The sequence below is a fragment of the Alligator mississippiensis genome, chromosome 3 (assembly GCF_030867095.1).
Source record: "Alligator mississippiensis isolate rAllMis1 chromosome 3, rAllMis1, whole genome shotgun sequence".
Classification (NCBI taxonomy): Eukaryota; Metazoa; Chordata; order Crocodylia; family Alligatoridae; genus Alligator; species Alligator mississippiensis.
Genome location: NC_081826.1, coordinates 124,922,281 through 124,945,352, shown reverse-complemented (window position 1 = coordinate 124,945,352; position 23,072 = coordinate 124,922,281).

The window sequence follows — 23,072 nt, the reverse complement described above, 5'->3', positions numbered from 1 at the left end:
AGGACATGGATTATGGAAATAATACAACATATACAACAGGCAAAAATTATGGTGGTGGAAACTGACATACATTCAGAGAAAAGAAAATCAGAGGGAGAGATTTCAGACTGCTGGTACAAGTAAGAGAAAGCACACAGAAGAAACTCCCCCAAATTAATTCTTGTTTGATGAAATTATGTTTTAGTTCATTCATCTCAGTGCAGCCCTACTGACTTGTACCAGCTGGGAATTTAGCCCATTTCCTCATGCTTTTGAGTTTTGCTTTTATCCTTAATGACAGTGTTAACACACTCCTTGTTGGGAGCACATCATTATTAACATGAAGTTTTGATTTGCCTCCACCTCGCTAGCTTTCTACTTTAGCTTTGTGGCAGAGGGAACAATAGCTACGATGGTACTATGAAAGATGAAGGTGGGCACCTGGTCTAGATGCAAAGAATAGAAGGAAATGGAGTGATTTCTTATGCTGAAATGGTTTTGGCTCACAACCCCAGTGTCTTACACATCACAGGTTCTTAAAGTTGCATGTGGGAGTGATGTAAGTAGATGCATCTTCTTTCCAAAGCCTTCAAACATAGCATTCAGACTGCCCCAGCCAGAAGGAGACGACCCCCTGGTCTAGCCTGCTACACCTATTGTCGTGCTTTTCTTTTTTAGTTTCTTTGGAGTATCCTGGGTATCATCTTCTATCCCAGTTGCTGATATGTCAACAAAGCTATTTAAATCCTGTTGATGTTGGTGCTCCTTCTTGTCCTGTGCACCTCTATGCACCTCTTGCTTCACTGTCTCTTTAATGCTTTCTTTCCCTCCTGGCAGGGGAGCTGAGGCATAGAATATTATTACAACATAACACAGAAATATTACAATAAACCCCATAGTCCAAAACAGGGTCATGAAACTATTCCCTAGTTTCTGAACTGAAAAGTTCATTGTGTAACCATCCCTATACTTGGATCACAGTCAAACAACAAGTGCCAGTTTACACAACACCTTTGACTCATGTCTCATTATCAGAGATTAATTTCATACATTTCTACCAGTCTGAAAGTGTTTCTTCCTCCATCCTCCAATCCCTATCCTCCATACTAATTATGTTCCCAGTGTTTAACTATCTATATTTTCATAGGATTACATGTCAATAGTTATTTTATTCAGAGATGATGAAATTCAACAAAATTATTCCACAATACAGTATTCACCTCTCATGCATACACAGCACAGGGAGGGTAGCCCTTTCTGAAACTACTCTAGGGACTCTGTGTCAGATGTTCATCTGATACAAAATGATTAGCTTTATTGAAGTAAATGGAGCCTGCTGAATAATGCTGTGGTACCTAAGGCATATAGTCAAGTGTTATGCACAACTGCACAGAGCACAAGAAGCAAAACAATCCCCCTATGAAAGGATTATAAAGACTTGTAGGGATTGTCTGTAAATATCTGTGATTATCTGTGGGATATTTCATCAACCACAGCTTTACAGGATTTCTGTAAATTTTTTCTATTATTTTTCTTGTTGAGCATCTATATATGAGAACATAAGTGTTAGACAAAAGAAAGGTTATTTAAAATATATTCATCAAACTGAACAAGAAGTAAAGTTAACACTCTACAACCTAGGCAACTTTCTTAAAGAGCTGCAAAACACAACCTGATAAGTATTATTTTGTCCGTGGAAAAGTAAATTATAGTATGTTATGTTGCTTTAGATGCAAAGCTAAAATATTTATAGTTTGGTTGATGATTTTGCATTTTCTTTCTTGATACTAAAGCTAAAACCATTCCATGTAAATAATATAGTTTTAAAGGCTGTTCAGTTACAGTAGACATTCCCTCAGAATTTCCCACACTTCACATCTACTCATATACTTTGCATGAAGGAGTATATTTTTAAACTGTACAGTATATAACACTTATTAATGTTTTTCTAAACTCAGATTTTCAAGTCCTTCTTCACCTCCTTCTACTACTACTACTACTACTATTACCACTTCCACCACCTAAAGGCCAGAGGTGAGATTAGGATCTTGGCTTTAATGGAACTACAAGCTGAAGTAACTTCCTGATTTGGGACCAGACATTATCTGATTAACCAAGGTTACACACTGAAGTCACACTGATGTGTGAAAGAGCAAAAGGAGTATCTGTTCATGAGTAAAACAAGATCTATTTGGCAATCTGATGTTTTTCTATTAAACAAAGATGCAGTACAAATGAAAGACTCCGGCTACTGTTTCATGAACAGAGCTCTGTGCAATGATACAGGGACTCCATTTGGGCCATTCTTGTCTCTAAACACAAATCTAGGAAGCCACTGAGACCATCTGCTTTATGCTGGAACAACCCTAGCAGGTCAGGAATCAGTGAGGCATGAAGAAGCTCTAGCCACACCCCTTGCTATCAGCAGCAGGGATGGGTCGGTATACAATAACTAGAGACCTGCCCAAATCAAGGAGGTAAAAGGCTGATTTAGTGAGCAGATCATGGACCCAGCTGCCTTTTTCCTAGGCTTATTGTGGACCCGCCACCCACCCCCCATGCCTCCAAGGGGCCCCGGTTGCCCCACCCCTCATCACTTGTTGGATGAGGGGGCTGTCCTTCATTTGGGCCCACCCCTCATCACTGACTGGCAGAGAACGGCAGGGCCACATAACAGGCAGCATTCTCAGCCAATCAGTGGCAAGGAGCGGGAGTGGCAGCCATCTCAGCAGCTCCCCTTTGTACCAGCAGCCCACCCCACCCTGTACCAGGCTGTGTGGCCAGGCTGCAGGGGCCATGAAAAACTCTTACTAATAATATTTTTTCCTCCAAGGATTTCATGGACATTGCCCGATTTCACAGATAATGCCCAATTCCACGATTTACACAAAATCCACAAACATCGCAAATTGAGTAGGTTACTGTTAGGGACCTCTCTCACCTCCTTGGAGGACATTCTTCCATACTGAGGTAATTTTCCTATGACTGAAGAAAAAAAAAAAATCAGGCTTACAAGCAGAATCTGCAGGTGTTGTAATATAAAGTGACCACTCTGCCTCTGGACCTGGTTTTCTGTTTTTAATTTGATTTCTCCAGTAATCAAAATGTGCTTTCTGTTGCTGTTGTTTATCACATCTTCATAACATTTTTAAAAGAACAATACATTTAAAACCAGTGAAATTCTGACCTTTTGATTCTCTTCCGAAACTGGATATTAGCTTTTTATTTATTTCTAAAAAACATAAAATGCTCCTGTCCTTAACTAACTGTGTGGACAAACAGGACTTATTTAAATGAGTGCCAATGTTCATATTTACAAAGCTCCCTATGTACCAAAAATAAAACTCTCCCCAGAATCTCAGTCATTTCTACTCCAACATCTGCATAGAAAGGAAAATGAGGTAAGTTTTAATAGGTGTGGAAGATGCATCATTTTGAGTTCTGTTAGATTCAGATGGGGGAAGCTAATCTCAAAGACCCCTCATTAATCATGCCCATCAATCCCACTTCCTGAGCATATTATGTTGGTGTAACAGAAAAAGAAGGGTGGTCTTTTAAAAAGCCAATCTTCAACTCTTCAGAACTGTGTAGGTTCCGCAAGCGGTGTGAAATCTGACATTGCACTTAGAGACAAAATGGAAAGCAAACTAGGCATATGGCTGCCTTATCGCTTTTTGGGTAACCTCTTAAGAAAATACACGAATTACCTTACCATCTTTGAAGACACTTAACTTTCCTCTATGGCAGTCTTTTTGGAGAATTTGAAAACATCCTTTGTTTATATACTCTCTCCCAGTCAAATATTACATGTGCTAACACTTTATTCAATGGATTAGTAATGTGTGGGTATTGAAAAAAACTGGCATTTTTATTTCTATCTATTTCTATCTTAGCCTGATTTTTCTCAGTTCTGTATGTTCTAATCCAGCCCTCATTACTTTGTCATGAGATATTTTTAGAGTCCTGGCTTTGGAATCTAAATCCTGTTTCACACACTGCAGCCTCACATAGTTTGCAGGTGCTGCCTGTGGACCTGTCTGTGCAGACCTGTATACAGTCTCTTTCCCAGTTGTGTAACAAAAAGGGGGCAACTGGGGCACCAGCCCTGGGTGCTGATCCTGGGGGCAGGGAAAGGGACAGCACACAAATAGCAGCACAGCAGTGTACTGCCAGCCAGGCCACTTCCATGCAACCAGTCATGTGGTCACTGACACCACATTGTGTGAACTGCTGCTCAGGCCACTCAAACATCCAGTTATGCCTCTTCCCTTTCCCATCAGAGGAATGGTACAATGGTCTCTGTTAGCAAATCTCAATATAACACAAGTGAAAGACTATATGTGGATGAAGGAAGGTTAACCACCAAGTACTGCTTAGGGAATGTTAAGATATGGTATCATGGCTCTCAGGCAGAGTCTGTCTTCAAGGTTTGTATGGACAGGGCCTGGCATACGTGGATACCAACAGAATATGCATTATAAAGATCTGCAAGGATAAAAGTAATAATAACGTGGAAAACCCAACAATAGTAATGAAAAAAAGTCTGAGTAGCATGCATTATGGGGCCTCAGTGATTTATTAACACGTCTATCTTATTATTATTATTATTATTATTAGGTGAGCAAGTAGCAATGATATTTCACCTGGAGTTCTGCAAATAAACTATGTTATTGGATGATTGCAATCAATTTGTAGTTGGTTTATGAAACTATACAGTAGACAAAAAAATAAATCATGCTCAACACTTTGTAATATTTTTGACCTATAGCACATCTGACACACAGTAGTGCTGCTGCTCAACATGGATTACTAACAACATCGGTATCACTGGTCATCTGTAATAGTGAATAATAGCAACAGGACTATAGCCAAGGACCTGTTTCTGGCTGGCACAAAAATTAATTTACCTGCAGGTTATTTTCATGTTTATTTCATGTGAATGAAAAAAGGGAGACTTTAACCTTTTTGACATATTGTGTGCTAATGTTTTCCAGGCCCAAACTCTCTGCCAGATATCCTAATTTTGTGCAATTTTCTCCCTCTCCTCCCTCCACTTACACTGACAAGTGAATCACTGACTCTACTTGTCTACCTTCCTAGAGCAGACTGTAGCTATGACCCTGAGGGAGAAACAAGATCTACATATGCACAAGAAGCCAACAGCAATTAGTATTTTAGTTTAGCTCTTATTATAGTAAATGACATTACAGTAGAGTCAAAATATTTCTTTTTTTGTCAGATTCCACTTACTAGTTTCCACTTCCTAGAGTCGATACAAAAATCAATCATGTCAAAAGGAAAATTCAATGAGGCAATCTTTTATGGTATAAGCTTAATTACAAATATGTTTTATTTTGTTAAAATGTCAGAAATCTGAACGTCAGAGTCCTTTACAGAATCTTTTACAATATATAAATTATCTGTATTTATGCATAAAATAATTATGAGTGAACCTTTACTTTCCTTACATGAAAAATCTGTAGGGAAGGGCTTGGAAACATTTTGTTCCTGATTAAATCACTAAGATGTCATTGTAACTGTGCTGACAGAAAAGGAAAAGCATTGCAAATTAACTATGATATAGCAATATTTAAAAAAAACAAACAACAAAAAACTTGATGTCCTTCCTGCAACACATCGATTCAGTCATTAAAGCCCACAGACAGAAACCAGTTGACAAACATATTGGGAACTGAGCTGCCCCTAGTTTCTTCAGATCTATAGAAGATACATTTTCACTGTCTTAATTATCTAGTTAATGACCTGGTTTTGAGGATACTGCTTCATATGAGTTCTGCCAGAGTATACTGTAAGTGCTGAGGATATTTATTTTAGAGACAAGTGGCACTCAGCCTGAGTTAAACTCTGCTTCTCTTACTGCTAAGTGAGTAGAAGTAATTCATTCTTCAGTGGATTGACTGTACAGGTAACTATTACTCCATGTAAATTAGGTTATCAGAATTCAGTCCTAAATGAAGTATAGGTTTTTGTGAAGCTAGGATATTTTACCCTGGTTCTTAATTCACAAGAAAACAAACAATAACATAAAGCAACACAGCATACGGAAGAAGAGGTGAAGAATTCTGACACATGAAAATGAAACATATCAGAGAGGGAGCAAATCCATAAGCAACACCACCAGGTCGAATACTGAATTTATTCTCAAGAATTGTTAACATTAAAGGAATCCCACTTCTTCCACTGTCATTTATTTTTCCATGCATCAGGACTATATAAAAAAAAAAGAAACTACTCCTACATTTTCAAAAGCAGGACCACAGCTAGGTTTTAATTGGAAAAATGTGCATTGTTACATTGAGCTAGCTATCTCAGTGCAACAACCTGCTGAAGACAGGCCATGTAATAACTTCTTTGCAGCCACAGGTGGTCAGCCCCTCATGTAGGACAGAATTTGGATCTCAACTACCGGCACTGTATCTCCTGTAGGATCTTTCATGGAGACACCTATCTTGATCAAACAAAAAACAACCCCTCCCCACCCCCTCAAATATTTTGCTCAGCAAAGACACTGCCCTCAGCTTCCAATATCATTCATTTTATAACCACGTGTCTCTTTTAAAATGTAATGGTAAACCACTGTGCTTGCTCTGCATGTTACTAAATAAACAAATTAATTCCAAATAAACTCCATAGTAATTTGCCTAATCTCCTTTGCAAAAGATTGGAGCAGAATGCAAGCAAGTACAGATAGCTCTGCTATCTTCCACATGATATCACTGTCAGTAAATAACAGAGTGTAAATCAATGGTTTTCCTTAAGGGAAAATGGAGGAACTCAATACCTAATTAATTTGTGTCTTTCTGTTTCTGTAATTGCAAGCAATGCTGGATTCTATATTCTCTACATTTTAAATAAATTGTTGTGTGTTTTGTTCTTTCTACCTTCCAGCTCCCCCATTCTTGCACTATTTCTGCCTTTTTGATATTTCCTTTTATACCTAAAGCTTTATATTATATTAGTTTACTGATAACCTCCAACGGTGTTTACAAGATGACAAGGTCTATACTACTTTTCATCAGCCAAACCTCATCATTAACTAACACATACTATGAAATGCTGCCAGTCAAACCAAGCCCTGGTCTCAACAAATGCTCACACATTACCCTCAGAGAGATCCTTAGTAAATAAGAACTTTGTATACATCCTTGGAAGGCCAGCCTTGGGGGGTCTTTCAAACCAAAAGAGAGAGAGAGAGAGAGAAGCAAGACTTCTCAGAGCATGACTTGTTAGCGTCTTCCTTCTCCGCTTCCTTCCTGGTTCTTGTACAATCATGCAGCACAATTTTCAGTTATTAGTTTATACATTGCTTTCAGCTAGAAAGTGTTGGCAAACATACAACTTCAGCAACTCACATTAGGGAACTCCACAGAGGATCCATGAATTTCCATTGAAAAGCTATTAAATCTACCAATATCCCTTCTGGGTCCTGCAGTCACAACTGCTGAGAGTATCTGCATGCTGCTTAACTGACTCCACCGTGAACATCCTTTGTATCCTTATTTCTAAGTAAAGTAGCAAATGTCTCCTTCCTTTATACACATAGGGCCAGTCTTGCTTCCTCTGACATAAACAGAGGAACTCCCAGCTTCCCACACTTGAACTGAGTGTGATGTTCTGAAGGCTGCTGCTTTCTGAAAAATCACTCCTCTGGCTTGGTGGGGAGGTGTTTGTGGTTCAGTGCCCGCATACACCAAGACACCTCAAATCATCAGTCACTTTTGAAAATCCTGGCTCTGTATGTAATGGGGCTCATCCCCCATTACTGAGAAGGGGAGGAGGGGTGCAAGTTCCAGGGCCTACCAGCCAGACAAGCCCTAATACAGACTTAATGGTGGAAAAGACAAGCAAACACTTACCACAGAGCAGCAACATCAAGGCTCAGAGACTTGCATAAAAACCCCACAGGTCTCTGCAGCACGAGGCCTCCCTGAGGCTGTTCCACCAAGCCAAATCAATAAACTACCTGTGGCAGCTCTGGGAAGCAGGTGAATAGCAGGGCCAGGGAGCTATATAAATACAGTTGGAGGTCATAAGTTTGTGAAACCTATTAATGTTTTGTATCACCTTCCCATAGAAGTACCCATTGTCTGCAACATCTCAACTGAGATCCAAACAAGTCTGTGGGTTGTTTGGACTCTCTGTCTATTGATAGCCATGGGAATATGCTTGTAGTTGTAATGATAAAAGTTATACTTTAAAGACATTCCCTAATTTAGGAGAGTGGGAATTGGGAGACGGTCCCTCAGTTAGGTTGTAGTTGTTGGTAAGTTAGCCACAGCCAAATGGTCTGCAGAGGTTGCCTAGTGCTCTACTACAATAAAGTCCATTGTTTAGTTTTTCTCATTCACATATGCCTGTGTTTACTGAACCCAGTGATCAATACAGCAGCATCCAATATTTTCCAGGTTCTCTCCTCTGTCTCTCTCTCTCTTTTCATTGAGAAGTCTGACTTGCTGTTCTAATTTGCCTCTTTATTATCTCGTTGCTCAACAACTCCTTCTACCTTTGAATTTCTGTGTTCCATTTCTTTCCTGCCACTGGCTAAATCAGTGTGAGAACTCATTATATTAATTTTCTGTGCAATTCTTTCTTCCAGCTGGCTGCACTTTGCTTCCAGCACTACTGTAAGATTTGAAGCAATTTCTGCAACTATTTTTCTGGTGACTGGAGTTGTGGAAGGCCCTTCTCCTTAGAGGTCATTTCTGGGTTGTACTCGCTTTCTTTTTGATTGGTTTCTGTTCTCAGTTACTCAGGACTGCCAAAAATTCTGGCAGTGACATGATTAAATTTCTGAGGCACCGTTCTCAGCCTACTTAATTCCCCTTTTTGGCTGCACATATTAAAGCTACACATTTATGTCGCAACCACAAGATATTAGATGTATGCACTGTGACTTGTTACATATTAGAACTGAATGCAGGTGTTGTGGGAAAAGCAATCTGTGAGTGAATTTGGGTAGCAGCATGTATAGACAGCAAGGCACGTAAACTGACGCTCTTATGGATGTTGAAGCTGATATAACTGTTGGGTTTACAGATATTTAGTGATTATGCTGAGAGGAAGTGTCACCTTAAAGGAATAGTTGCATATGTGGGATATCAAGAAAAAAATTCAATGATCAGAGGAGCCTATACAGTATCCAGAATGGTCCAATGAACCAGTCCCCACTCTATTTTACATTTGGAAAAAACAGCCTTCTGTCAATTTAGATATACTGGTTGTGACACACTGACAGCCTGCAAAAAACTAAGAATTACTTCTCCTAATGAAGAAATACAGAAACTATTCTTCCAAAATAATAAGCCACAAATAAAAAAGAAAGTATCAAAATAAATCCTTCACCTGACAACCTGTCACCTACGTTCAAACAACTTTGACAACACCTGCTGAAGCAAACCTAAATGTGCCAACAGTATTCAACATTCAACAGCTCTCCATGTGAGTCACATATCTTTAGTAAAATAGTGTCTATGCAAAATTCATCATTAATCTTCTTTAAGAACCTCGTATTGTAGAAATAGTAAGAATAATAATATTTAAGTGGAACCACTGGATAATCAGGTTTAACTGAGAGAGGATGGATTTTTTTTAACTCACTTAAGGCTCCACCTCTGATGAGTCCTGGTCCTTCCTCCTACATAATAATGGTGCATAAAAGCAGTGGCTGAAATCCTGACTTTCTATCTTGTAGAAACTATAATAGTTCTGCCGGGTCTAACATTAGACTGCACTTGTCTGAGCTGCTGAAATGCTTCTTGTTTTTCATAGTTTGCATGCCTCTGGATCTTATTCTCTTTTGGGGGATGGACTACATGTCACATGATGCATCTTGGTCATTGGACTTCAATGATTTACAATAGAGAGGGAATCCAGAGGAAGTTGAACATTGCACTGATATAAACTAAATGTCATAATTTAGTTAGACAAGTGGTTCTCAACCTTTTTAGACTCAAGGCACCCTTTATAACTTGTGAATTGAATGGTATCCCATTAAAAAAATGAAAATATTACAGTGCTTACTTCCTTGCAGAGGGGCCAGGCAGTGGAGGCAGGACAGCAGCCACACAAGGAGGTGTCTGAGCCTGCACTTACCTCCTCACACCTGATAGCACCCTTCAAAAGTTCTTACACTCTGGTTGAGAATCCCTGGCTTAGACTCATAATGGAATCTGGTAACTGTGATGCAGCTGTGTGTGTTTCCAAAAAAATATACGTATATCTGCTTCTGTGACCGTAGGAGGAATCACGCATAAGAGACATTTTCCTTGTTTAAAATTCAGAGCCCCTTTCAGCCAGCACTTTGTCCAAAGGCTCTAGACTTCATCAGAACTATGTTATCAGTGTCTGTATCTACATGAGATGCTGACTACACAGTTGTTACTGCACAGTCATTTAGTACTTGCCTACAAAAGTACTAAGTGACTGTGTGTGCAGTAACTGGAGTTACTGCACAGTAGTGTCACCGAATGGGTTTTAGGAGACACTGACTGTGCAATAGCTTGTTACTACTGTGCAGCAGCATTACATCATGCTTCATGACACATGACGCTACTGCGCAACAGTAACGAGCTACTGTGCAGTCATTATCTTGTGTAGACTCAGCCAGCTTCTTTCTGAGTTGTGCCTGGCTTTCTGATCCTTCTCTGTGGCCACATCTCTGGTGTTTCCCTGACCAGTCTCACTCATACATGCACTCCCTCGACTCAAAGCAATCTCCACCAAAACCTCTTGGACTATATGTGATTTGATTTTGTTCAGTGACTGGTTTCAGGTGGAGACTGCTATTATTTCATAAAGGAGTTTCACTGTCTCTTTCAACTCTTGTAAATGAAGGGCTCTGTTTACTCCCACTAGCTTCCATTTTTTTAGGTGAAACAACAGAACACCACCACCACCACCACAAACAAAAAATCTTGTTACTACACCTTCCCCATGTTTGTGTGTGAGCATAGAAGCTGTGCATACAGAAACACAGAAAGAAAGGTACTTAAACAAACTGCTCTAAAGTGAGTGATGTGGGGAGCTAATTAGATTAGAAAAATGATAATGTGTTAAAACAACCTCATAAACATACCCAAATCAGTATTGCCACTCAACAGCACAACTAGCGTGGGGCAAGCAGGACTGACTTAGAAGGGGCACCAGCAGCATCCTGCTACTCTCTGCACCCTTCGAATATCCCCGCAGCCTTCTAGTGCTTGGCAAACCTTTTTTTACCAAGAGCTAGACAGCATCTACCATCTAGCCCAGGTCACTGAAATTGCTGCTTAAACCCCTGCTGTCATTTTGCCAGTGTCATGGGACATTTGTGGCACAGTTTGGTCCCTTTGTGAGTCCAACCATCAGCTTTCAGGGAAAGCGGGGAAACCTGTGGCCTTACTGGTCACCCTCTTCTACCTCAAAAAAATCAGGAAACCAAGTTCTGAGGCAGGAACCAAGAAGGAGAGTTGGGTGGCCCTCTGTCCCCAACCAGGAAGAGTAAATCTAGGGAATCCAGTCCTGAGAGGAGGAAATCTGTATTACGTCTTCAGAGAGAGCTTTTCAATGCAGACAGGACAGGGACAAGTAAGAAAGGGCGTAGGAAAAACAACCTGAGTATTGGGAACTTCAGGGGAGGTTTTTCAAGGAGTGATTTTAGCGCTAGATGTGGCCAGTGAGGCAAGCTAGGGCTCAGGAAAGATACTGGTGTACAAAAGTAAAAAGAGACCTACTACGGTTGGGCAAAAGCATGTTGCCAACTGCAGAGCTCTGGAAGACTGAAGAGAGGCTAGTCAGACATCAAGAATATGCAAGGGAAGTGCCCAGCTCTTGAGGAATGACAGTCAGAAGGCCAGCCTTCCCTTAGGGAGGGGATATTTTGAATTTTCACCAGAAAGATGGCAAGGCAAAGAGTGAGGGGATAGCTGTCCAGAAAACACAGGCTAGGGACAGACATTACACATAAACTGATTTAAGTGATCAGAAAATGGTTTAAACTTGTAAGAGAACATATGTTCAGTGCACATAAACTAGTTTCAAAGTGGCTGAAACTGGTTTGAGATAAACCTGATTGAATGTAGTATCAGACTTAACTGATCTGGGCCAAACCATTTTATGGCACTTGTGTCCTAGACCCCTTCCTGGTTTAAGTTAAATCAGAGTGCCCCAGTATCCCAGCATGCTTTTTAGCCTTGGGCTGGGCTGTGCTGTCTGCTCCAGAGACCAGGGCTGGTCCTGACCCTCTCCTCCCTAGATGGAGCTCTAGTTGGCTGAGAAGGAGGCAGAGACTGCAGGCACAGCAGCATCCGCCTGACTTCCCTCTGCCCCAACCTACCATCGCAGCTCGCTGCTCAAGCAGGAATCCACGCCCCCCCCCCCAATCCCTCCCCTCTCTCACAGCATGGACCCCAGCTACATGAACCCCGGCAGCATCTGGTCATAGTCATGCCACCCCTATACTAGCTAATGCTGAGAGGTAACAATCTGTGTGTGTCTCCAATTTCACTGGAACAAAGGCAGACAGAATGATGTTCACTTATGGCTTTTTGGAATTAATCATCAGGTCAGCTGGTAACGTCCCTCCGTTCTTCCTTACAAATGCCTTGGAAAAAGCTATTTTTTGTTTTCTTGATGGGCTGATAAGCTTTGAGTTCTGATAAGCTGCCTGCTGGATGCTGGCTTGTTTCAGAGGCCGCAGTCTGACAGTCTTCAAGAGGGGACAGAAAGAAGTGTGAAAAATGACCTGGTTTGCAATGCATGGGACCTGTGAGTGCCATCAGTTTGCTACAGACAGAATGAAGAAGCAGGGAGAGGGAAACAGAAAAGCTCAGTATCATCAACAGTTGCATGCACTCCATGCAAGCAGTCCTCCCTCCCCCACCCCTTTGCCTCCAAGTGCTATCCGAGGGCCAGGGTCTGGCAATACTCCCAGCCCCTTAAGCAGCAAGTAGGAGGAGGGGAGGGAGTCTGGTGAGGACTGCTTCCCCCTCCCCCTCCAGGCACATCCCAGCTGGGGACTGTGCAGGCCAGGGTGGGGTTTTAAACCACTCCCTAATCATAGCATCCTGCCAGGGCCTGGCCATGCACCCACCAGTTCAGCACTGTTGAATGGAAGAGAGGGCATGCTCTAGTGCCCCCCAGCTTCTAGCCTGAGCCACTGCAGGCATATGCCTGCAGTTCCTGAATCAATGTCAACGTTTATCTACTTGCAAATTGGTTCAAATTGGTTAGACTAACCTGCAAAGATTGAGTCAATTCAGGCTCAGGTAAGCAGTCTGCTTGAACTTTTATTTGAGCCTAACTCACATAAAAGGAACTTTTCTACCCAGGGGAAACTATAATATCTTTTTATTCTCCTGTGCATTATGACTTTTCATTTCCACCTAGGAGAAATATTACAATCTGTGCTTTCTCCTTTGCCTGAGGAAGGGCACATGAGCCCAAAAGCTTGCAAATAAAGAATTGTTTTTGCAACTATCACCTGTGCCAAAAGTTCTGCATATTTTTTGTCCCTAGCCACAAGCACCAAAGTATCAAATCCTTGTTTTGGATGGAGGATATTTTTTGTATTTTTTTAATTTCAAAGTGTATTTTGTATGGAGCAGCCTATTGACCCATGATTCTAACCATCAGGGCCTATGGTTATTACCTTACTGTTATTATGGGAACTGTTATGATTCAGTTGTATCTTAGCACTCTTTGATGTTGTTTACTGTAGCATTTATTGATCTACAGTACATTCTAAACAACACATCTTTTATCTGTCAAACAGCAATGGTTATTTCTTGCTCAATTATTGCAGCATGTGGACAGAGTTCTTTGGTCAATCCACCATGTTTCAGATATGCATATAAATCCAGATTGTATTCTATCCATCGTATTTACCCAAATCCAAGACAACTTTGAATTTAAGATGATCCCCCACAATAATTAGATTCTATACATGAAAAATTATAAATTTGTTATAATTTTCCATGCATAGAACCTAATTATTAGAAGGTCATCTTAAATTTGTCCCCAACCATGGGGTGGAGAGAGAGAGGAAATAGACAGCCTGACCCCCACACCTTGCTCCCCCATGACTTGCTCCCCCATGTCTGCACCCCTGCTGCCTGTTCCTCTTCCCCCCTACCACTTGCTCCTCCTGCTTGCACCCCTGTTGCCTGCCCCTGTTGCCTGCCCCCCCCCAATCCTGCATGTGCGCTGTGGCTGCATCCCTTGACTCATGCTGCTGCCCAATCAGCATCAGCATGTCAGGGGATGGGACAGCAGCACATGCTGCAGACTGCTGATCTGGCAGGGGATTGGGATACTGCACAGGTCAGGGAATGGGGCAGTAGCATATGCTGCTGTTGCATCCTGCAGTTCATTGCCTCTTCATCCTGACCCATGCTGTTGTCCAATTCCCCATGTGTACTGCTACCGCATCACCTTACCCACACTGCTGCCCAATCAGGAGCATGGGTCAGGGTATGGGGCAGCAGCACAGATCAAGGGATAGTGCAGAAGCATGCACTGCTGCCCTACCCCCCCCCATGTGCTGCTGCTCCATTCCCAACATATTCCCTGACCTGAGCTGCTGCCTGATCCCTTACCTGATCCCAGTAGGTCCTGCTGCCCCATCCCTCATTTGATCCATGATCCCTGCTGCCTCCCAATCCCAGACCTTAGCCCTGGCCTCTGATGCACACTCACTGCTCTGCTGCTGACTTCAAACAGCAGAGGCAGCCCTGGCAGCCCCAGGCCCAGATCCCCACCAGATTGCTGAGGCTTGAATCCAAGATGAGGTTTGTTTTTCCCCATGTTGACTGAGGGGGAAAAACCTGTCTTGGATCTAAGTAAATATATTATATTAGATGTCTATGGCCATTGTATTTCACCCTGTTCAATTTTTGAAAATCTATTAATGTAACTACTTTTGTAACACACCACCTAACCCTAAAGACTGAGTTGCAGAAAAGCAGCAATGAAGACCCATCCAGTTTCTGCATTAACTAAGCATGCTGGAATAGAATCTCACTTAGGGGCCTAGGGCCAATTATGTTCATAACAGATGGGAAAGAATCTGGCCTGTAATTCTCAGTGGGATTTCACACTATTACAGAAGTTGCATTCCAGGTCTGGAGGGAGACTGTCATGGCTACCAGTGCTATGGAATTTTTCTACCCCATTATTCATACAGGTTCAGGACTACACAATATAGGAGAAGGATCTATTACACTATTTAGGTGTTCCTGTACTATTTACTCTGGGATATATTCCTTATTGCTTATTACAACATCCTGAAAAAAATTATTAGGCCATTATTCAATATTCATATTGCAGTAGGGCTTATGAGGCTTCAATCTGCAGGGCTCTATGTGAACAGATAGCAAGTGATAGTCTCCTTGCAAGAAAGAGACTGCTGTAAAGAAATGAGAGAGAAAAGATGGGATAGGAAAGAGACATAAAGAAGGGTACAGAGATAACCAAGACCAAGCAGTAGGGCAATGGCAGAGCTAAAAACAGAACATCACTTTCTTGACTGTAGGTCCATTGCATAGCTATTAAACCACTGTCACCAATATGATTCATGATCTTTCAGTTGTGTTCTAATTACATCATAAAATATTTTGGCACCAAGAACTTATTTTCCCTTTTAACCTTGTTCTGCCCTGCCCTGGCAAACATGCAGTGCTGTTTATCTATGGTTTTGGATAAATTCTTGCTCTTGGACAAATACTCTTACCATTAATAGATGTGATTTCTATTACCATTTCTACTAACAGAGATAAAAGAGATTTCTTTCTGGGAAGCAAACTTAGTTAATCTGCAGTCTGGGTACCAAATGTATTTTAGATAGTTTTCCTTTTTCATAATGGCCGTGCAACTATGGTTTTGATCTTTTTTACTTTCTAAATATGAAATATGACTGTGACATCAGAAGGACCTAAATTTTGCCTATGTGCACACAAAGTGCATAAGTCTGCTGATTAATATGCTGGTCCTTTAAGAGAACTTGGTATGTAATAGTGGTAGGCTGTATCTGATGAGATAATCAGAGACTCACTCATGGAGATAATAGACACACCACACATATGAGCAATTACTGTCTGAACCCAAATTAATTCTACAGAAATGTTATCTAAATTTACTGTGCTGGGCTAGAAGATAAAACACAGTAATTGCTCAGAGGACAACAGATCACATCCAAGCATTTATTTCATTAACAATCTACACATAAGACTGCAGCAATGGTGAGATTCATAATGGTGGTAAATAAAGTACAGCTCTTATATCTAGGAAACATCATGCCACTGAGCATTCTCCACTACATAAAACAAAGTCCTGTGCTGTCATGGACCTATGCTGCTCATAGCTGCCTACAAAGAACTGCAAGGAACACTCAGTATCACTGCAATAGAAAGACAAAGCATGCAACTTAACTATGTATTTCTTGTTCCAAAAATAAATACTCCTCAGGTTGCTTTTCCTGATGCTTTATAGATAATCTATAGCGTTTTGAGTATTACTTTGATTAATATGCTTAGCTGCCTTAGTAATAAGTACAGTATCAATTAAGGAAATTAATAAAAATAAATACATGTAGTTTGTCACTTGTCATTCATGAATCACTTTGCCTTAGAGGGCAACTAGTTCCTCTGCACTGGTGCAAAAAACTGGGCTGGTGGCATCAATCCCTTTTAAGCTGCTTGCCCAGCACTTAAGATGATCCGTTTCAGGAAGCCCCCAGCAGCTCTTCAAGTGGAATTTGCACAAAATCAGCCTGAGACTGGTCCCTCCCAGTTAATGCTAAAAATAGAACTAGTGGGGAATTATTTACTGTTGAAGGTGTTCATTAGATGGTTTTCATTTGTATAATTTTTTTCTTTATTTTCCCTCTTTTTCACTAAAAATGTCCTCCAAGTGAGAACTTCCCAGTTTTCAAAAACTGGAACTGAGGCAGGAGGGGAGGCTGGCACGAAATGTTTGGTTTTCTGCTGCAAAAACCATTCAACTCTGGCTTTCAGATTTTTGATGAAAACCCAAACATTTTTTAATGAAAATGAGTCATTTGATTTAAAAAAAATCTGTTGACAAAATATTTTAGTGGAATATTGTTGATCAGCTCTGAAATTTCCACTGAATTCAAATTGAGCAGAGTTAGATGAATGCTAAATGGCTTAAAAACCCTTATTTTTGGCTTATTTGAAAAATGGAGGTTCTGAATATGATTGCCTTGATTCACTGGTTGTGCATGAAGCTTTATTTGTCTGTGGGGCTCTGTATTATGAAGACTGACACATCGCTCCTGAAATGAATATTCTTCCTGCTTTAAACTTACCAGTTTTTATTGGATGCATTTCTCCCAGACTTGCACAGAATGACTGTTTGTTTAACCTCTGCCTACATTCCTCACAGATAATCTACGACACTGAGCAGTGCAATCTCATTTGTACATAAAGGAAACAACAGAAAAAAGTGACTTCTGTTCACCAGAAACTCAGATGCTTATATTTGTCTGCTTGGAAGTGGCTAAAAGGTTCTTCTTCTTCTTCTTCTGTTTATGCCTCTTCATCACATTTAACCATTGTGTTACATGTGCTTGTGATTGTTAACTGTACTTTGCAAGATCTGTCATTGTACATATGCCTTCAACCAGTGGGCATTGCGTCAAGTGTTGCATAGTCTGAGGCTCTGTGCCACAGTCACAGGTGGTTGAACCAGTGGAATAGCCCCACTTCTTCATTAGTTCCTTAGAGCATTCAACCCCAGTATGTAGGCGATTGAGACATCACTACCTTTGCCATGGCTCATCAGCCCCTGGTGGTAAGGACTCATATACTGGAATGTCCATTTTTTTGCTGTCAGGTATTTTCTTCAGCCTCTCGTTCCACATCTGTAGTCATATCTCCTTGGGTGTGGCATTGAGATGTCAAAGTCAATGTTTTGGGTTGTTATACAATGGTAATTTGCATATATGAAACATTTTGTTTCCAAAACTATTGGTTGGTCATTTGTATAGATATTATAAAACAGCAGTGCAAGTACACTTCTTTGGAGGAGGCCACTGATCTGTCACCTCCATCTGTTTCGCTTCCCATCTAGTTTGACAAAAAAAGAGTCTGTTTTTAAAAAGGATTCATATCAGCTCTGTAAGATGTAGATCTTTTGTCATTTCCTGGGTCTTATGAAGGAGTGGTTAAGTGGTTAACTGTATCATAGGCGACTGTTAGGTCAACGAATACAGCTCTGGTAATTTGGCCTCTTTCAAAACCATCCTCAATATATTGAGTTAAATTAAGCAGCTGGCTCACTGTTGATTTTCCAGGATAAAAGCTGCCCTGTTTGAGGACAAGGTGTTTATCCACATATAGGGCAAGTGGTTCAGTATCAGTTGTTCATATGTTTGGCATAGCAGAGAGACAGGTCTGAAGCTCTTTGGGTGAGATGGATCTTTCTCTGGCTTTGGAAGTACCATTACCTGAGCATGTCACCATATCTTTGGAATTTTTTGACTGGTTGTGCATGAATTGTATTAGCAGAGGAGCCATTTGTAAGTCTGGGGTGCAAACTGCTTGATTTGTTCAATAAGTATGTTGTCAAGGCCAACTGCTTTTTGAGTCTTCAGTGCGTTAATTAAAAAAAAAAGCCAAAACCATGATTTTAGCTACAAGGTAAGAGTATATATATATATACACACACACTTCATTTATTCCCCCCTCCATTTATCCATATATATATATGGGGCTTTTTTGCATACAGCACACCTCAGAATATAACACACACCTTGTTTTTTAAAGGCAGAATGAAGAAAAAACCTTTTTCTAGAGGTATAGCTACATAGAGCAGTGACAGAGCCTAATCTTCAACTGACTCACCCTCCCTTTCCTGCTTATTTAAAGCTAAAATGCATGGATCTATGTTTTTAAGAAGAGCTAAAGAATCTCCAAAGCTAAAATTTGTGGATCTATGATTTTAAAAAGAGCTAAAATCTCCAAGGTGGTAAAATTGGAGGAAAGAGACTGGGAGCATCTAACAGACAGAAAATTGCCCTACGAAAGGTTTGCTTAACTAGTAGGACTCCTAGACCATTAAACAGGAAAGACTATTGTTAACACTGTGGAAGACCAATGAATCAATTAAGTTAGTCATGTCCTTCAGCTGCCTGAATAGTAATGCCACAACACTGAAAATTTGGGGTTTCCATTTTTTTAGATGAAAATTTGGAATTTGATATGGGAAATATTTTATCAGACAAGTTTTATAATAGTTTGGCTCCTTGAAATAGGGAACAATTATATTTTCTAATTACAGGATACATGAGAATCATAATATTATTGTGATTTTATTTCATCAAATACAAAGTTCTTTTCAATCATAATTCTATTTGCCACTCAGTCCTGTATTCATTCATAATTGAATATGAATATATACAAGGTATCTATTACTAAATAATACTCTATTTTATTATCAACAATAAATTATTCATTTCCCATTTAAGGACCTCTGCACCATTAAATGTTATAATGACCAGTTTTGTACCGCTTAATGGTACTATACCATGAACCATATTTAAGGGTCCAGCAGTTTTATTTTTATCAGAAAGGGAATGTTTCTGTGGTGGCTATAGAAACACAATAAGGATTTACTTTCCCTTCCTGTATGAAATATGATCTTTTATTTGCCTCAAAAAAGTTATAATCTATGATACATAATTTCTTCTCAGCTCAGCATATAGTGAAGATGTGGAAAAGCATTTATAGGTCATGATTAATACTCATGCTGCTACAAGTTCTAGTTTACTAATAGAAAAGAAAAAAACACAGCCTCCACCATAATTTATATGAAGCTAAATTTTATTATTAATTTAATAACACAATTTATTCATCCACACAAAGTGTTACAGAATACATGATGGCTGAGTGCTGTAATGACATTTACATTCATCTTCACGACTGATCGGAGTGATAATTCATGAGTGTTACAGGTATGAGTGAGTTATTAGATCTCTCCTCACAGAGATAAAGGTTAGAACAGACTGCAGCCATCATGTAATATGAATGCATATGTGTGTAGTACCTTATTTCTATTAAATTGCTAATTTTTATTTATTTCGTTTTAGAAGCTGTCTGACATTTTTTCTGCTTCCTTGGTTTCTCTGCAACAATGAAACATCTGAGTTAAACTCAGCTTCCATGGTTTTTTGTTTTGTGCTTCAGCATCTGTGCTCACTTAAGTAGAGGAACAGTAAATGTGATCATGGACAGGTTATTTCACAAGTCACTGAGCATACACGAACAAAATTGTGCACATACCAATATAGTCCTAAAAATTCACTTACATGTGACCTGGTCATTCAAAGATTTTCCTGTTTTTGAGTAAAGACTGTCATATTCATTTTTACTATCTTATGGAGTGCTTATAGGTCGAACAGCACTTACTAGACACAATAGGTTCTAGACAGGACTATATATGATCACTAGTTATGTTCAAGGTCTTTGTTGATCTATTAAACTCATTGTGACTTAAGTTATGGATTTGAACAGAAGAGATAAAGATAAATGCACTCATAATAGGTTCTGTCTTGCTTGATGTATCAAAGATTGAACTGGGAATTGCCAGACATGAACAAAAAGCCACCCACAGACTGAGTCAAAGAGCAAGGCTTATCTTGCTGGCATCGTAAAAGATTTTATCCACTACAGGTAGATACAGCAGAAGACCAGAAACATGCACTCATTTTGTGTATTAACTACTCTACAGAGTCATGTAATGTCCACAGATCTTTTACTTTTAATTGAGTAAATTGCAATATTAGTTTATTTTAACTATAAAAAATGAAATTAAAGGACTTACTGAGGAGTGGGAAATATTACTAAAAATCATTGCCATGCTAATGGGAAGTTTATATTTGTAATACTTTATTAATGGAACACAGGTAGGTTATCATAAATGCCAGTGTAGATAGGATCATAGGGAAGTATGACTGGAAGGGACTTCATGCAGCCATCTAGTCCAGCCCCCTGCTCAAAGTTAGGACCATTCCCAACTAGAGATGAGATGAGAGAAAATGTATGGATTATTTTCTTTAAAAGAGAGCGTAGTGTTAATTTATGAGTTCTATTTCCATCAATGACTTAACTGATTAACTAACTCAGGGCTGTCCAACTGGCAGCCCATAGGCCGCATGTGATCTGAAAGAGTTTAACTGGTTGGCCCTTGGCTCGCACCCAGCCACCACTCCCCTCCATCGCTCCAGAAGTTGCAGCAGAAGCCAGGGACTCTATGCTCCCACTCCCTCCTCTAGCTTCTGCTTCCTGCACCTGCAGGATTTTGGCTGGTGTCTACAAGTGTTCCCACTGGAACTAAAACCAAGAAGTTCCTGGCTAGAGGGTCTTGCCCTCGTTCCACATTGCCACATTTGGGGTCAGGGAGGAATTTTATCCCATGGTCAGATAGGTATGAACTGTGGGGGGTTTTGCCTTCCTCTGTAGTGGGGGGTGGGAGGATGGGGCTCTTTCCTGGATTTCTTGAGCGTATTTGAATAACCCCTGGCCATTAATGGCTTTCTGCTTTACCTGGGGCAGGTTAAGGTGCTATGCCTTTTAGCTGTTTGACAGGGTTGACTGTGTAGTTTTAGTAATAAGTTAGACAAGTATTTGTATGAGATGGTTTGGATAGGAATGAACATCCTTCTGGCAGCGGGTTGTCCTAGATAACCTTCAGAGTTGCCTTCCAGCCTTATTTTTCTATGAATCTATGACTCAGTTTCCTCATTTAAAAATGGGTATGACTGCAGTTACCTAGCAGGTAATTGTGAGAATTGCTGTTTGTAACTTAATTTGAGATGTCTGATAAAGCCTGCATACCTATTTATAGACTTCGCTATATAGTTAAATATACTTCAAGCTTTGCATTTAGTAAATTGTACTGTGAAGAGAAGACCCAGTACTAATGACTTCTTAATGTCGGGGGGGGGGGGGGTTAATGGTGAAATCACAGTAGACTTTATGTTCCTGGTACTCTGGTACCTTTTTGGTACCCAGTGGGCATGTCTACATGTACATTTACTGTGCAGTAATCGTTTTTTAGACCAGTGTCTACATGTGTAGGCATTACAGCACAGTAACGCTGTGTGCGATCTGACTTTGGAATAAAATTACTCCCAAGCCAGTCTACACACGCAGTGTTACCATGCAATAAGGCATCTGTATGTGCCATACTGCGCAGTAACTAAGTGGGCATAAATTTGCTACCTGTATAATACAGGTAGCAAATTTACATCCAAGTCAGCATAAGTCACCATAATTACTGTGCAGTATGGGTGCACATATGTAGGCATGTACCCATACTGCGTACTAACCTAAGTTATTGCATCATAACTGTGCATGTGTAGACATGCCCTGTAAATGGGTTCATTAGAATTAATCAAATATAACTGTTTTCTAAGCAAGGTTTTGAACCATCCAGGAAAGAACGCATATACAGAGCAAAGCCTTAGGTGGTAAAGAATTATAGGGTGTTTTTACATGTGCTCCAGGAGTGTGTGGGGAGAAGCACTTTAATTAGAGTGGCTCCGACAGCCACTCTAATTAAAGCACTCAGAACATTTTGTGTATCGGTGTCTCCATGCTTCAAAGTGGCAGTGGGGGGACTTTATCAAAAGCTCATGAATGAGCTTTAGTTAAAGTGCCCCCACCACCATTTTGAAGCACAGGGATGCTGATACACAAGACATGGAGTCTGGCATGGTAATTACCATGATCTAGCAGACTCAGTCAAGTCTGCTCTGATGCTCTGTAATTACAGTGCATCAGAGAAGCCTCACTGCTCATGTATAGGCACCCATAGAAAAGTAGGCCTGGAAGGGACCTCCGGATGTCATCTAGCCCAACTCCCTGTTCAAAGCCAGATCATCACTATCCAAAAAACCATTCAAGCCCTTGTCTAACCTATTCCTAAAACTACACATTGAACCCTGATGCACAACTAGGGTCATATTGCCCAAAGATATAAAAAGCACCCTAACCTGCCTGATTTATACCACTACACTGAGTCCTACACTGATTTATACCAACTGATGATTTGAACCACAGATCTAAATCCTCCTA